Below are 15,446 nucleotides of genomic sequence, written 5' to 3'. Positions count from 1 at the left end.
AAGTGTATCAAGCAGTTTCTTCTTCTTTAAAATAGGGTTAAAAACAACACCTAAGCAAGGTGCAGTGGCCCATGCCTGTAATCCAAGCAGCTCAGGAGGCTGAGGCAGGAAGATCATGAGTTCAAAGTCAGCCTCAGCAACTTAGCGAGGCACTAAGCAATTTAGTGAGACCCTGTCTCTAAATAAAATACAGACTAGGGCTGGGGATGTGGCTCAGTGTTTAAGTGCCCCTGAGTTCAAGTCCTGATCCCCAAAAAACAAAAACAAAAACAAAACAAAAACAACACCTCATTGAAGAACTGTTCTAAGGATTAGGTAAGCTAATAAATGTTAAACACAACCTAGTGCACAGTGCATAAAAAACACTCAGAAAATGCCAGCAATATTGATCTATGGGTAGTGAATTTGCAAATGATTTTTATGCTTCCTTTGGTCTTGTTTGATGGAGCATGTATTTTGCTTATTATAATTACGGTGAAGGGAAGCAATAAGCTATTTTTTTCTGCGAGGAAAAAAAAGTCTAGCACCTTGATTGGGGCGTGAGTGTATCAAGAAGACAGACTAGCTCTTAGAAAGAAACTTAAAAAGGTCACAAGTAAACACCTTCTCTGAATTCAAATTGGCAGAATGCACTATCTGTCATTTGATGACACAAACAGACAAACAGAAAACATGGATCTAAGGAGAAAAAAAAAAAAAAGAACTGAACCCTCGCTTTTTGTCTTAATTTGTGAAACATTTATAAAACACCTTCATAAAAAAGTATATATTCAACTCTGTAGGACATGTCCCATTCAGAATCAATGTAGATCTGGGGTTTTATTGTATTCAATATTTACTACTCACAGTAAGTCAAGAGCTTGATGTGTATTCCTCTTCTAATCCTCAAAATCACCTTATGGGGAAGGCAGGTATTAGCCTCATTTTAAAAATAAGTATTGGAGGCTCAAAGAAATTAATCTGCCTGAGGTTGCACAGCAATCAAGTGTGAGATTCAAAACCATGTTTGTCTTATTTAAAAACCCATACATAGACTTACAGTGAACACACATATGCCTAAATGTGTGTATCAATGTAAGCAAAGATTATGCACACCTGCAATTCCAGCTCCTGGGGAGGCTGTGGCAGGATGATCGGAAATTCAAGGCCAGCCTGGGCAACTGAGTGAGAACCTATTTCAAAATTTAAAGAAGGGGGGAGCAGAGCTAGGGATGTAACCAGGAGGGAGAGTGTACCTCGCAAACATGACAACCTGGGTTCAATACATATACAAATTAAACAGACTAAAATAATTCCAGCTGTACAGAGGAGCACAGAGTGAACAGTACCTCTCTCCCCTACCCCTAGGGGAGATATCGGATGCATATGCAAGCATTAATACATCTGCATGGCTCCCCTACCTCTTTATGAAGAAAAAAAATAACTCAGGTAAAGTTCTAATTCTTACTATTTAGATCTTGGAGAAGACACTCTCCTTTTTTAAAAAAGAGCTGGCTAAATGCCCTGGAATGGTTGTCTTGTGATGTATTTGATTCTGTCCACTGTTAAGGGACCTTCTGATTGGCCCTGGTCTTTCGCTACCGCAAACAATGCTTCAGGGACAATCTTGGACATGCAGCTTTAGGACAGGTGAATGTGCCGACGGACACATTCCTCGAGGTGGAAATGCTAGGCATGGACCTTTGGGACCGAAGGTACCACCTTGCCTCTTGCCTGGCACCACTCATACTTCTATCAACAGTATACCCAGTCCCTGCGTGACCTTGACAAACAGACCTTGCTCTGAAGACCCACTAAACTATGAGCATTCTGGCCAAGCATTCTCATTTCCATGTGTCTGGGAAAGAAAGGAAGTTCTTTTTCTGCTAAAAATTTACACCACGAGAGACTTAATCCATCAGGTGTGGTGGTGTATGCCTGTGTGACCAGCAGCTCAGAAGTTGAGGCTGGAGAATCTCGAGTTCAAAGACAGACTCAGCAACTTAGTGAGGACCTGTCTCAAAATAAAAAACAAAAAGGGCTGGGATGTGGCTCAGTGGCAAAGCGCCCCTGGGTTCCATCTCCAAAGAGAGAGAGAGAGAGAGAGAGAGAGAGAGAGAGAGAGAGAGAGAGAGAGAGAGAGAGAGAGAGAGATACATAATATGATATGTGACTCTTATTTAGGGCCTTTTTAAATTGATCTTGATTCAAATAAATTATAAAAAATATACAAGATAATCAAGGAGATTTGAATACTGGGTATTAGATGATGTTAAGGAATTAATTGTTTTTTGAGTTCCTGATTTTTTAAAGTAGAGCTTTATAGTTATATATAGTAGTTGAGTTCATCCCAACAAACTCACACATGCATGGAATTCAATTTTGGTTCATGAATCATGAAACCCCCTTTGCCCCCCAACCTCCCCGACCCCTGCCCTGTTCTCTTTCCCCTACTCTACTAAACTTCCTTTCCTGAATTTATTTGTTTACATTTAGGGATTAATCATTGTTATTTATTTATTTATTTTGTGCTGGGGATACAAAACCCAGGAGTGCTTTACCACTGAGCTATATCCCAAGAACATTTTTATTGTTTGTTAATTTTAAGACAGGGTCTCACTAAGTTGCCAAGGGCCTTGCTAAGCTGCTGAGGCTGGCTTGAACTTGGAATCCTCCTGCCTCAGCCTCCCAAACTGCTAGGATTACAGGCATTTGCCATAGCACCTTGCCTTAGTAAGTTACTTTTTTATTAGGTTTTGTTTGTTTGTTTTTTGCAGTACTGGGAACCCAAGGCCACATGTATGCTGGGCATATGCTCTACCATTGAGCTATATCCCCAATCCTACTGTTACATTTTAAAGCATGAAAATAGTTTTATTTTATTTAGCTAATTAGTTACTGGGGATTGAACCTAGGTGTGCCTAGCCACTCAGCCACATCCTCAGCCCTTTTTATTTTTTATTTTGAGACAGGGTCTTGCTAAGATATTTAGGGCCTCACTAAGTTGCCGAGGCTGGCCTTGAACTTGTCATCCTCCTGCCTCAGCCTTTCAAGTCACTGGGATTACAGGCATGCACCACTGCACAAGCCAAACAGTTTATTTTTAAAAGAAGGTTCTTAAAAAAAGGTTCTTATCTTTTAGAGATAAATAACATTATTTTCAAATAGAGTTATAAGCTGTCTACAGTCTGTCAACATAAGCAGAGGGGGGGGGCAAAATGGGAGGGTCAGGGGAACAAGGACCATGAGGCACTGACAACTGCTAGAGCAGGGTGACAGGTTCACAGTTCACTACCACTCTCATGCCTGCAGGGCTTCACCCTCCGACCAATGGCTTTTCATATAAAACTTTTTTTTATTATAGTTAAAAAAAAAAAAAAAACACATAAACCAGGCATGGTGACATGAGCCTGCAGTCCCAGCACCCAGGAGGTTGGGGCAGGTGGACTGTGTGAGCCCAGGAGCTTGAAGCCAACCTGGCCAACACACCAAGGCCCCATCACAAACAAAAAAAAAATATTAAGAAGATAAACTTGGGATAGGGATGTTGCTCATCGGTAGAATGCTTTCCTAACCTGTGTAAGGCCCTGGGTTCAATCCCCAGAATCACAATCAATCAATCAGTCAAAGATAAATTGTTGTTGTTGTTGTTGTTTTGCTGCCCAGATTAGTCTTGAACTCCTGGGTTCAGGTTATCCACCTCAGACTCCCAAGTTGCTGAAACTATAGGTGCATGCCATTGCACCTGGCCTCAGTGTGAATATAATTAATACCACCCAAGTGTACACTTAGAAATGAGAAGAGAGTAGCTGGGCAGGTGGCTCACCCCTATAACCCCAGCTACAGAGGAGGCTGAGGTGAGAGGATCATTGAGCCCATTTGAGTCTGGGGGAATGGTGAGACTCACATAAATATATACACATACATTCACATTGTTGTGTAACATATCTCTGGAACTTTTTTGTCTTGTAAAATTAAAACTTCATACCTATCAAACAACTCCCCATTTCCTCCTCCCTCCAGTCCCTGGTAACACTATTTCCACAATTTTGACTATTACACTTGATGCCTTGTGTAAGTGGAATCATACAGTATTTGTCTCTTTTTTTTTTTTTTCCTTCAGTACAGGGGATGGATCCCAGGGGTGCTGTCCCACTGAGCCACATTCCCAGTCCTTTTTATTTTCTATTTTGAAACAGGGTCTCCCCAAATTGCCAATGCTGACCTTGAACTTCCTCCTGCCTCGGCCTCCCATATGTCCTTTGGTGACTGGCTTATTTCACTCAGCCTAACATCCTCTAAGTTGGAATATGTGGCGAGACTGCCTTCTTTACAAGGCTGACTATTCCATTGTATGTATCACCACATTCTCTTTGTTCTATTCATCTGCGTGAACATCTGGGCTGCCTCCGCCTCTCCCTCACGGCTCTGGTGAATAATGCTGCAGTAAAAAGGGTGTGCTCCACGGCTTTTCATTTTAATGAGACTGCCCCTCAGCCAAGGAGGGAGCTAAGGCACAATCTGGATTTACAAGGGGAAGGTAGCCCCCAGAGCAAAAAGGAGACTCAGGCACGGTGTCATTGAAACCCAGCTTCCCTGTTCCTAGCTTTGAGACTCCATGCAAGTCCCTCTCGCCTCTGAGCTATTTCCCTCGTACTTTAGGGCTGGGTAAGAACAGCACCAAGGGTCTGGCCCACTGGAGGAGCTTTCGGCCCTGACCAAAATGGGCGGAGAAAAACACCTGGGGCTTGGACAGGGAAACTTCATGGCCCGTGGGTTAATAAGCTGCAAAGAAGCCAAAACCAGGGGCCAGCATCCAAAGTCCATGGCCTTTTTCCATAATAGCAGGTCCCTAAGTGTCTGTCATCTGATTGTCGCTTCCCAATTTCCATGCCCATGTACCACCTATATTGGCCTTTTTAACGCCCCCCCCCGCCCCTCCCCTCCCCGTACTGGGGATTGAATCCAGAGACTCACATATGCTAGGCAAGCCCTCGCTCTACCACTGAACTACATCCCCAGCACTTTTTTTGGGGGGGTGGGGGTTGCGGGGCAGTACTAGGGATTGAACCCAGGGGCACTTAACCCCTAGGCCACATTCCCAGCCCTTTTTTGTATTTGGAGACAGGGTCTCACTAACCTGCTGAGGGCCTCACTAAGTTGTTGAGGCTGGCCTTAAATTTGTGATCCTCCTCCCTCAGGCTCCCAAATTGCTGGGATTACAGATATGTGCCACCGCATCCAGCTCCAGCACTTTTTAAAACTTTATTTTAGTGATAGGGACTCACTATGTTGCCCAGGCTGGCCTGGAATTCATGATCTGCCTCCTTAGTAGCTGGGATTACCCTTGAGTGCCTGACCCATACTAGTCTACGGGACTTTTTTTTTTTTTTTTTTTTTTTTTCATTTTTTAAAGAAACAGTATCATTACCATGAATGAGAAATTAGTATCACTTATAAATAGAAGCTAATTGTAGAAATAAACTTAACCACACACAACAATGTTACTAAAGTCTAGCTAGATATTGTAGCTTCTCTAACACATCTGGGTTTAAAAAAAAAAAAAAAGGAAGCTTAGCAAGTGTTAAGAAACAGCCTGACAGGGCTGGGGGTACAGCCCAGTGGGAGAGCAGCTGCCCAGCAAGCAGCAGGCCCTGGCTTCCCTCCCTAGCACAGCAAAAAAATTTAATGATTACAGGGTCTAATTTAAAGAAATCATCAGAAATAGACAAAGTTTTACACAAGTTTGATGATTTCACAAAGGTAACCATTATTAAAATGTTCTCTGTAGTATTATTTAAATACTGAAAATAGTCTGACAACAAAACGGGAAATAGATAAGAGAACTGGACGTCTAAGAGGTAAACATATTTAGGAATATATTTGTATAAGTGCAGTAAAAAGTTAAGGGTGGTTATTTCTGGGTAATGGGACTTCAGGTGAATCTTATTTATATTAGCTTACTTATTTATTTTTCAGTTCTGGGGGTTGAAACCGGGGCACTTTACCACCAACAGACCTTTTAATTTCTATTTTGGTACAGGGCCTCACTGAATTGCCCAGGCTGGCCTCGAACTTGTGATCCTCCTGCCTCCGGCTTCAGAGTCACTCAGATTACAGGCATGTGTCACCATGCCTGGCTGAATCTTATTATTTTGAGTTTTTCAGGATTTTCCTCACCTTTCCTCAATGGAATAATAATTACTACCTTATAAACAAGGAAAAATTCATTTTAGAAAAGTCAATAATTGAAGAACTAACGAAGGGAAAACAATGGACTCAGTTCTCAGGCTAGAATCTAATACCTTATTGCAGATCTTGCAAAACCAGGAACTGCTTCCACCACATACTACCTTTTTGTGGTTATCTTAAGTAACTTAAGCTGACGTTTTACCTTGCTGGGTGGAATCTTTTATGATTTACTGCTAGATTTTTTGCTTAGGTTCTTGAAATGTGTTATAAAAGTAACGATTACTGCAATTCCCGAAGCTGCTGGAGATCACTCTATGAGCTTTTAGTTTCTATTTAATTTATGTCAAACACAAAAGCTCAAGCAAGCCTTTCCTGAAACCACTACTGAAGGTGACATGAAGGCCCTGGGGTAGGTAAGGGCGTGTTCACAGTCCAATCCCCCAAATCTCTGACAATTTCTAAGTTCACTTGGACCTGCTTCCACTCCTGCACTATGTTCAAATGTGAGAAAATGCAAGAGCTGCAAATATCTTGCCAAAATGTTAAAAATAAAACCACACCCACTGCCATTATCACTGGTTCACTCCCCAGTGCGAATTATGATTTAAATAAATCAGCATACTAAAGATAGATCTGCCTGTGTGTGAAGAGCTCAATGTCCGCAATCAGTGTAACAAAGTGAGGAGACACAACGTGTCACCATGATTAAATGAGCCTTAAACAAGAACACTCCGAGCTGCAGTGCAGATGTGTGATGCCAATAAGATGAGCAGATTGTAAAGTGCTCTGACTGCCAAGAAATACACTCAAAGAGCCTCCCCCAGAGGTCTAAGAGAAAACCTAGCATAAAATCACCAAGGGACAAGGAAATGACATCAACTCAAGGTTCAATCTTTTAGACAGGGCTAGAAGGACCTTGCAAAGGACTATCCCATGTCATTATTTTGTGCATATGTATTTATAAACACAGAGATAGAAACACAGATACTGAGGTCCAGAGAGGTTGAGTTCCTTGCTCCAAGTCACACAGCGAGTGGTAGAATTGCTACTAGAATCCCACTCTACCCAAGTCCCATTGCCTTTTTCAAGTCAGAATCTCCTGTGAATCCACAGGCTTTGACCAAGAAATCTTTTGGAGACTCTGGGGAGATAAGAGATGTTGAAAATAATGAGCCCTTAGGGTAAAGAGGAAAACCTGAGGTACTATAAGATTGAATCTTTTACAGTCAGCAGGTATTCTAGGACTTTAGCCACCCTCTCCTTACCTGTGTGGATGTAATCACCAGAATCAAGAAACCGTTTAGAGCTGACTCAGAATAAAAGCTCACTGGTCCCCACCTGCTTCAGGCCTGGAGTTAAACCACTCTGAAGTGTGAGAGGTGGCCTCTCTCACCAAGCTGGATATCTGTGGCCTCCTCAGTCAAGGCACTGACACCCGTCTTTATGCTAAAATAGCCTAAGGGTTTTCCCCTTCATTTCCTCAAACGTTCTTTGAAGTCACTTTTTGCATCAGCATTTAAAATTAGTTATCACTGACCACCTGAAAAACAGATGAGGGCTGGGGGGGGGTCAGAGGTAGAGCGTGGGCTTAGCACACAGGAGGCCCTGGGTTCAAGTCCCACTACCAAAATAGAAAGAGAGATGAGCAAGGAAGCAGTAGAAAGAGTAATGAGTCTGGAGTCCACAGACATGGGGAAGTTATTTGACTTCTCTGTGTCTCTAGTTTCCTCTTCTGAAAAATGGGATGAATGGCACCTGTTAGGGGGTTGCTATGAGGGCTAAATGAGCCAACATCTGTAAATTATTCAGAACACTTTGTAACATTTGTAAATAAATGTTAGTGACTCACATCACTTCACTGTCATTATCACTGTTGAGTCCTAGTTTTGCATCTGATTACCTAGCTGAGTCCATCTCTAATGTTAACATGCACAAGAGAACATCTGGAGATTCTGGTAAAAACAGGCAGACCCTGCATCCATCCAGCTAGCTATCTACCTATCTATCTATCTTGTTTATTTATTGGTACCAGGGATTGAACCCGGGGGCACTTAACCACCGAGCTACATCCCCAGCCCGTTTTTGTACTTTATGTACAGATAGGGTCTCATTGAGTTGCTTAGGGCCTCACTAAGTTGTTGAGGTTGGCTTTGAACTTGCAATCCGCCTTCCTCAGCCTCCTGAACCGCTGGGATTACAAGAGTGCACCACTACACCTGGCTTTAGATTCTGTATTTCTATCAAGGTTCCAGGGACACAGGTACCCCTGTCACACAAAACACACTCTGAGCAGCAAGTACCTACCTAACCCAGTCATTCCTGACGAACAGGAATGCCTCTTCTGCATCTCCATGTTCTCACCTGTAAATGGGATAACACACATGCCACATGATCTCCCCTGACTGCAAAGCTACAGGAGCGTCAGTGGTCAGATCACAGGTCTCAATATTCACAACGCTGAGTTTACAACACCAACATGCCAAATTTACAAGTATGATTACTGGAATATATGAAAATGAGGCTTGAATTCTCTTGCTCAGGACAGAGACTCTATTCAAGGCTCCTCTAGGAGTTTTGGCAGAACACAATGGTTTTTCAAAGGATCCCCAAGTCAAAAGCCCTGAAACTTTAGAATCGGTGGCGAGGGAAGAACCACTCTGGCAGGGAGACTATGGCCATTTGAGGCGCTGGGAATGAACTTTGCTGGTGATTCTACTCTGTTTCCCAGAGCTGGCAAGCCTCCTTCCAGCCTCCATCGGCCAAGAATGGAGTCAGGGCAGCGATGCCAACAGCATGAGACAGATGGGCACTGCCCTGGCAAAGTCCACACCCGCCGCTCCACAGGCTGGCAAAAAGCCAGACTGGGAGAAAGGCGGGGCTGAAGGATGTCCAAGGTGAAGGCTCAGGTCTGATCCGCCTGGCTCTGTTTCCCAGCAGAAGCTGGGATTCCTTACCCCGCAAACTCCAAGGTATGACACTTACAGCTGGTGCCTCTCCTGGGGGAATTCAGAGGGAATACAGCTAATCCTTCCTCAGGGCAGCTCACCAAAAGTTCTCTGGTCATTTTAGAGGCAGATGGTACCTCCAACATCTACCTAATTGCTCAGGCCAAAAACCCAGGAGTTATTTTTAATTCCTCTCACCTCCACCCCCATCCTGCTGGTTCTACCTCAAAATGTACCCCCATCCATCCTTCTTTACCAGTGCCACTATCAGCTCACACCTAACCTCCCAACTAGTCTCCTGGCTGCCACTCCAATGTCCTCCAAAATTCACTGGACACATAGAGGCAAGAGTGGTTTTAGTTTGTTTGTGGTGCAGGGCACACAAGCCAGGGTCCCAAGCATTCTAGACACACACTCAGTTACACCCCAGCCCTCAGAATTTATTTATTTATTTTTTATTTTTTTTTGAGGGGGTGTGTATGTTTGTGGCACTGGGGGCTGAGCCCAGGGACACTCTACCACTGAGCTACAACCCCAGTCCTTTTTATTTATTTACTTATTTTAATTTTTTAGTTGTCAATGGACCTTTATTTTATTTATTTATATGGGTTGCTGAGAATCAAACCCAGTGCCTCACGCATGCTAGGCAAGCGCTCTACTACTAAGCTACAACCCCAGTCCCCTTTTTTATTTTTTTATTTTGAGATGGTCTCACTAATTGCTGAGGCTGGCCTCAAACTTGCAATCCTCCTGCCTCAGCCTCCTAAACCGCTGGGATTACAGATCTGCACTACCACACACAGCCTCAGGGAATCAAAAAACAAAACAAAACAAAACAAAACTAGATGCCACTCCCTTTCTCAAAGGCCATCAATCAGTCCCACTGCTTTTAGAAGAAAATCCCAACTACTTCAGTCTACAAACAAGGCCCTATATAACCTGAGACCCCCCCCCACCACACTCCACACTTACCCGACTCACCCACTGCAGCCACCTGGCCCTCCTGCGGTTCCTGGAACTTACCAAGTCAGTTCTCACCTCGCAGCCTTTTCCCTGGCTCTTTCTTCTGGCACATCTTCAAATGGCCAGCCCCTTCCTGGGAGCAATCCCAGCAAAAATGTCACTGCCTTAGATAGGCCTTCTCTGGTCACCCAGTTAAAGCAGCCGTGTCCCCAGTCCCCTGGAGAAGGCGATTTCCATGCCCTCCACTCTCGTATTGTTTCATGGCACTTATTCCTATTCAAGTGGCTTGTTCATCTTCAGTTTATTCCTCTGTTTGCTGCCATGAAATTAAGGACCCCCCTACCTCCCTACTGTCACATCCAGGCTCCCACGGGGCTGGCACGTGCACAGCGAATGTGGAATGAAGCCAAGGAAACAGTGGGGTGAGTGCACTGAGCGCGGAGCCCGAAGACCCCGACTCCCCTGTGAAGCGGGTCGCTCCCCAGCGCCATGGCTTCTTACTCCACTTCCTTGGCGATCTTGGGGATCTTATTCTGCACCTCATCCTCCTCGAAAGTTTATTTTCATTTTTTCCCTGTGGTACTGGGGCTAAAGCCCAGGACCTTGTGCATGCGAGGCAAGTGATCTACCTATCGCTGAGCGACATCCCCAGCCCTCGTTAGTTTATTTTGACACAGGGCGTTACTAAATTGCCCAAGCTGGTCTCGAACTTGCCATTCTCCTGCCTTGGCCTCCAGGGTGGCTGAGATTACAGGCATGTGCCACACCCAGCATGAAGGGTTATTGATAAAACCAAGTAAGTAAAGGTACATTTAACTTTTTATAAATCAGTAGACACTGTAGAGAAAGCACTGTATTGTTAAAGTCCTAAGAGAAGGTTCTTTCTCAAGGACCAATAAATTAGTGGGCGAAAAGGCAGAGGGAGGAACCTGAGGTTTCTCACCCAGGCACCTAACCTAAGTCTCTGGACACAACAGAAAAGATGTGAATCACAGGCTTTCCTCGGCGACTGGAACAAACACAAGACAGGAATTCATTTAAAGAAGTCAAATCATGTCAAATGCCAGTAATCTGCAACCTACGCTTTGGGTTCCTTGAAGGATATGGAGATGGAATATCCTCTGTGACCCTGGCATAGAAGGATTTAATAAACATTGACTGAATTGAGATGTCAAGCTACCAAGCCTGGCTTCCTACCATCGGCCTTCCCGGTCCTTTGCAATCCATTCTGGCATGGAAGTTCCAGTTCCTGGGGCAACCCTGTAATAACACCAACATACATAATGCTATGTCTACTGTTTCATGCTCTCAATGACTCAAGAGACTGACGGACCTGGCATTATCATCGCATACTTTAATCACTCAACAACTATAAACAGAATATAAAATATTCTATGTTAAACCCAAATAATGACAGCTAACATTAACCAAATATGCCAGGCACTTTACACAAATTAGGATCAAATAAATCTTCTCAATAGTACTACATACTTATCCTCATCTTACAAAAGGAAACTATAGCACAAAAGGGTGAAGCCAACTGCCCGATGGCACAGCTTGGAAGGGGCAGGCTGTGATTTTAACTCAGGCAGTCTGATGGCAGGTTTGTTTTGTTTTGGGAGGTTTTTTTGTACCAGGGATTGACTCAGGGGTGCTCAATGACTGAGCGACATCCCCAGCCCTTTTTTATATTTTATTTAGAGACAGGGTCGCAATGAGCTGCTTAGGGCCTTGTTAAAGTGCTGAACTCACCATCCTCCTGCCTCAGTCTCCCAAGCCGTAGGGATTACAGGCGTGCACCACCACGATGGCCTGATGCGCTTTTAACAACAACTGCACAGCAGCACCGAAAGGGCCTTCAGTATCATTTAGCTGACTGCTGTCATTTTAAAGAGGAGGGGACTAAGGAGCATAGTTTAATCTTGCAGTTCTTTTTTGGATGGTATCTATTTAAATGAAGCTTTATGTGAAATCTTGTTTCCATGCCACTGGAAGAAGCCTCTAGCAAAAGCAATTAGAAGTGACAAAAGAATATACCCTTGTGGCCTTGTAACGGCTACAGTTCTTTCTTTCTTTTGGTTGTTGATGGACCTTTACTTTATTTATATTTTTTTAAACATTCTTTTAGTTATAGATGGACACCATACCTTCACTTCATTCATTCGTTTTTTAATGTGGTGCTGAGGTTCAAACCCAGTGCTTCACACATGCCAGGCAAATACTCCACCAGGAGCCACAATCCCAGCCCTTTATTTTTATGCAGTGCTGAGCATGAAACCCAGTGCCTCACACATGCTAGGCAAGCACCGCATCACAGAGCCACACCCCAGCCCCTACAGTTAGGTTCTTAACAGTTAAGAAAGCAGAGGGATAAAAAGCAGGATTTAGCCAGGTATAGTACTGCACAGCTATAATCCCAGTTAGTCGTAAGGCTAAGGCTAGAGAATCCCAAATTCAAGACCTGCCACAGCAATTTAGCAAAACCCTGTCACAAAATAAAAAAATAAAAAGGGTTGAGGATGTGGCTCAGTGGTTAATCACCTCTGGGTTCAATTCTCAGTATCATAAATAAATAAATAAATAAAATTAAAAGGGCTAGGGATGTAGCTCAGTGATAAGAGTGCTTGCCTAGCATCATGTGTGAGGTCCTAAGATCACTCCCCAGTACCATAAAAAAATAAATAAATAAAATAAATTTAAAAAGTAGATATACCTGGAAACATGTAGGGTTTAATAGGCATAAGATTCTTAGACATGTCATTTTCACTTTTTTTTTCATATATGTATGTATGTATTTGTTTGGTAGGTACTGGGGCTGGACCCAGGGGTGCTTTACCAATGAGATACATTCCCAGCACATTTTTATTTTGAGACAGGGTCTCACTACATTGCCTGGGCCTTGCTAATTTGCAGAGGATGGCCTCAAACTTGTGATCCTCCTGCCTCAGCCTCCTGAGTTGCTAGAATTCCATGCATGTGCCACTGCAGCCAACTCTCATTTGATTTTCTCAACCACAGGTTTCTCATCTGCAAAATGGGGATGACATCACCAGATACTTGACAGTCTATGTAAAGATTAAATGAAATAATATATCTGAAATGGTATTTTTAATCACATACTTACAGATAGTTATTACTGTTTTAAGTATTTCCCTAAGATATAAAGAAACCCTTTTTCTTCTGGAATGACCAAAAAGGCACAAGTAGAAAATAAGATCATACACAAGCCATCTATAAGAACTGCATGTCACTACTTGCACAAGTCAACTACTTTCCTTACTCTAAGCAGAACAGAGAAGTAAAACTGGAGCTGGGAGGATGTCAATAGTGTAGGAATACCTATACGAGCTGGCACAGGGCACACCTAAATCCTACCTGTCCCAAAGTGTACCTACCATGTGCACACTAGTTGACATACCTGTCTCACTGGATTCACACAGTAGTCCATTATCCCATTTTAGAGATAAGGAAAGAAGGCTCATAGAGATTGCCTTGCCCAAGGCCACAGTTACTAAGTGGAGATGCAGTCTCACACTCAGACACTCGGACTTCAAACAGGACTCTGGGATCCCATACTAGGGGGCTTTAAGAATTCCCTCTTCCCACTTAGGGCACTTTGACATACGCGTCTCATCTTAGTTAACTAAGAACCGGGTGTTAGGAACCCATTGGACAAACAAGTCAACAGAGGCCAGAGCAGGAGAGGGACTTGCCCAAGGTCACACAGCGAGCCAGGGACAGCGCCCAGGTTGTCCCCCAGGCTCTGGTTCCCCGGCCGTCCTTCCCAGCAGGGTCCCTGACCACCGCCCCAGGCCCTCCTGCGGGGCTGTGACCCAGGGCGGCCGAGTCTGGGGGGCCGGGCTGCGACCCCGCCCGGGGGAGGAGGAGCGAGGACGCCAGGACCGCGGGAGGATGCCCGGAGGCAGGGCAGAGGATGCTCTGGCTCGCAGGGCAGCACAGCCAAGCGCGGGCACTGGTGCCCGCCGCCAGGCGGCCGCAGGGACCGGCCCTGCCCGCGGGCACCGGGCGCCTCCGAACTCACCTGCGGCCCGAGCCGACAGCGGGCGGCGGCGGCGGCGGCGGCGGCGGCGGGGGCGGCAGCGGCGAACCCCGGACTCAGCCATTCCCCGCTGCCCCGGATGGGGAGAGCCCGCGGCCGCTCACTTCCTTAGCAACCCTGCTCGGCGACCCACTTCCTTAGCAACCGGTGTTCATTTCAATAACTTTATTGAGACACGAGCCCGGCCCGGGGAGCCAGCTGGGCGGGGCGAGTCGGCCGGGCGGGGCGGGGCCGCGGGGAGGGGCGGGCTCGGGGGCGGGGCCTCGGCGCGCCCGCGTCTCCGCGGCCCCGGGAGGGCGTCTGCGCGGCCCGAGTCCTCCAGCCGCGTCCCGCGCCCCGACGCCCTTCTGGAAGGGGGACGCACCGCCTGGGCCTCGCCCTGCCGCTTCTGCCGCTGTCGACCTTCCTGGGGCGCCCGCGCCTGAGACATGCGACCTGTGTCTCGGATCGCCACTGAGCAGCTCCTTTCAGGCTCCACCCGTCGACACGAGCCTAACCGCCTTCTCAACCCTGCACGCCTCAGTCAGTCCGTCCCCAGGTCCCTTAGTCCGCCTCAATATTTCTTCCATTTCTCCATCTTCAGTGCCGCCACTCCAAGCAAGGCCAGGCCACCCTCGTCCCTAGCCTACCTCTTTTATTCTTCCTGCCCCGCCAATCCATTTTCTGGAATATGCTAGAGTAATACGGTTAAAACCTAAAGCTGATCATATCAATTCCCTAATTAATATCCTCGAAGAGTCCCTCCACTAATTTTTTTTTATTTCAAACTGGGGACTAAAACCAGGGGTGCTTGACCACAGAGCTAAAGAGCTACATTCCCAGTCCCTTTTTTATTTTTTATTTTGAGACAGGGTCTCACTAAGTTGTTCAGAACCTGGCTAAGTTGCTGAGGCTGGCTTTGAACATGCAATCCTCTGCCCTGATCAATCCTCCTACCCTGATCAGTCTCCTGAATGGCTGGAATTACAGCCATGTGCCACTGTGTCTGGCACCTGATTTTTTTTTTTTTTTTTTAAGTTGTCTGTGGACCTCTATTTATTTTTATGTGGTGTTGAGGATGGAACCCAGTGCTTCACACATGCTAGGCAAGCTCTACCACTAAGCCACAACCCAGCCCTAGCACCTGATTTTTAAATATAATGGGGGTATATTTCCACTCCTGGGATTTCCTTTTCACACTTTGTCCCCTTTTCCATTCAACCTGGATAGTGAGGCATTTATTACTCTGAGAAGAGTTGTTTCAGGAGAAAAATAAAGGACTTTCTGGATCCCAAAGTCTGAATGGGGATTTAAGAAATGGAAGAAGT

General features: G+C 45.3%; 2 protein-coding genes across 2 annotated transcripts in view; one reads left to right on the top strand and one right to left on the bottom strand.

Annotated features, from left to right (window-relative positions):
* Positions 1-14,273, bottom strand: part of KIF3B (kinesin family member 3B) — a 40,670-nt gene extending 26,397 nt beyond the window's left edge. The window contains exon 1 of the mRNA XM_079128192.1: positions 14,122-14,273. The gene's annotated coding sequence lies outside the window, so the exon portion shown is untranslated. The remainder of the gene's footprint in view (positions 1-14,121) is intronic.
* The window catches only part of NOL4L (nucleolar protein 4 like), a 384,060-nt gene that overhangs the window by 231,008 nt on the left and 137,606 nt on the right, over positions 1-15,446 (top strand). The gene's annotated exons all lie outside the window — the stretch shown is intronic.

Source organism: Sciurus vulgaris (genome assembly GCF_902686455.1).
Source record: "Sciurus vulgaris genome assembly, chromosome: 2".
In the NCBI taxonomy this organism is placed as follows: Eukaryota; Metazoa; Chordata; class Mammalia; order Rodentia; family Sciuridae; genus Sciurus; species Sciurus vulgaris.
The sequence above is the reverse complement of the archived record's forward strand: the minus strand, read 5'-3'. Positions and strand labels throughout refer to the sequence as shown.